This window comes from Myxocyprinus asiaticus, chromosome 45 (genome assembly GCF_019703515.2).
Source record: "Myxocyprinus asiaticus isolate MX2 ecotype Aquarium Trade chromosome 45, UBuf_Myxa_2, whole genome shotgun sequence".
NCBI lineage: Eukaryota > Metazoa > Chordata > Actinopteri > Cypriniformes > Catostomidae > Myxocyprinus > Myxocyprinus asiaticus.
In genome coordinates this window covers 32,040,723-32,042,701 of record NC_059388.1, presented here as the reverse complement: position 1 = coordinate 32,042,701, position 1,979 = coordinate 32,040,723, and the positions used below count along the sequence as shown (strand labels likewise).

The 1,979-nt window shown below is 36.7% G+C and overlaps 1 protein-coding gene across 1 annotated transcript in view; it reads left to right on the top strand.

Moving 5' to 3' along the window:
* Positions 1 to 524: 524 nt before the first annotated feature.
* Positions 525 to 1,979, top strand: part of LOC127435183 (single-minded homolog 1-like) — a 21,038-nt gene continuing 19,583 nt past the window's right edge. The window contains exon 1 of the mRNA XM_051688440.1: positions 525 to 696. The gene's annotated coding sequence lies outside the window, so the exon portion shown is untranslated. The remainder of the gene's footprint in view (positions 697 to 1,979) is intronic.

Here is a 1,979-nt window from a genome sequence, read left to right as displayed (position 1 = left end):
TGGATTTTTTCGTGTGAAAATTAAGAATTAATTTCTTTTTATTTACCAAATGTATCCACTGAAGCTGACTGTGACATTCTCTGACAATAAAGACGAATGAATAAGATTATATGCGTTACGAATTTCCGCTTTTTGCGTGAAAAGAGTTTTTAATTCTGTTTCTTTTCACAAAGACACTAAATAGAGTAAACACGCTTTTGTGCATTTCAATATGAGGTCAGTTGTGTTTATAGAAATAATAAAACTGACCATCTCATTATTAGTTCTAAAATATCTCTGAATCTCAATATTATAAAGGGATAAATTAAGGCAAATAGAAACACCTCCCACTAACCTGTGATCAATTTGCATATACTTAACAAAACTCCAGAGATGTGCTGAAGTGCGGCATAAAATATGGAATATTTGAATATTCACCTTAACGCACATTTTACATATGGTAAAGTCTGAAGCCTAAAGCGCAGCGTCCCCGGTTTCATGCATGAGACTCTGACCAATGAGCGCGTGAGTGACGGTAACACCGGACAGCACGGAACCGTTTCAGCTCAACACCGATAACTAATGATGACAGAGATTCCGTGATCAGACGACACTACTGACTACAATAGAATAGAATAGAATAGAATAGAATAGAATAGAATAGAATCCTGACAGGTCTGCGAGTATTGTGGAAATATTGCGGATCCTAAACAGGGGGTAAGTCTCTTAATCTTAATGTGTTTGGGGTTTTGCGACGTCATCATAAATGTAATCACTACAGAGTGATAATGAGAGCAAATTAAATACTAATATTGGTAAATATCATGCATAAAATGCAGAAGTATGCAACTTCCTAAATAAATATTTGCTCATTTTGGCACAGTCTGTCACTGAATTGCACTGTCAGAAAAAAAAAAAAATGGCCTGTTTAAGGTGCAGCTATATCCTCTTTTGGGTACATATTTGCACCATTAAGGAGACAAAAAGGTACAACACATGTTAATGTGCCTTTAAATGTATACAATAGGTCCTTAGGGAACAACTGTGTGTAGCAAAACGAGTTATAATGATTTTACGAGGTACAGAACAGGTCTGAGAATGTATATATGTATAACAAGATGATTTTATTATTTATTTTCACACTAACAGTGTTGCTGGATATATATATATGTAAAAGAATTGTTATTGTCATTAAAAGAGGTCTTTATAACCACGTTGTATCCTGTTTATAGGCTGCCTGTCCGCTTTATGTTTGATTCTGTTATAAAGTTTCTCTTATAGGGACTCTTTATGTCTCTTTATGTAGAGGAGAGAGGGGCACAATCTAACACCTTTTGATTTTCTTAAGTTTGTGTAAATGGTTCGATATATTTGTATTTTTTCACATTAATTTCACACGTGTCTATTACACATGTGTGGTCTTGTTTAATGAATACAGGGTGTACTTTTTTCGCAATCTACCTCGAAAAAAAAGAAAGTGAAATGTTACAATGTGCCCCATAGGCGGGACACGTTGTAACAGGTGAGGGGCACATTGTCACAAGACCATATAACTGCTTAAAACCCCCCTCTAACAACTGTATCTGATCTAATTAAAAAGACTAGAAGATAAACTACATTTTCATGTCAATAAAAGCCATTTATTACCTTTGTCATATATAATAGTCTATAGCAATCATTTTGATACTTGACAATAAATACACAACAAAGTCACATCACTGACCGAAATAACGCATGGATTGATGACAAAACACACACACACACACACACACACACACTCACACGCACACACACACTCACTCACACACCCGAACACACACACACACACACACACACACACACACACACACAACCCACACTCACACACACACACACACTCACACGCACACACACACTCACTCACACACCCGAACACACACACACACACACACACACACAACCCACACACACACACACACTCTCTCTCTCTCTCTCTCTCTCTCACACACACACACACACAC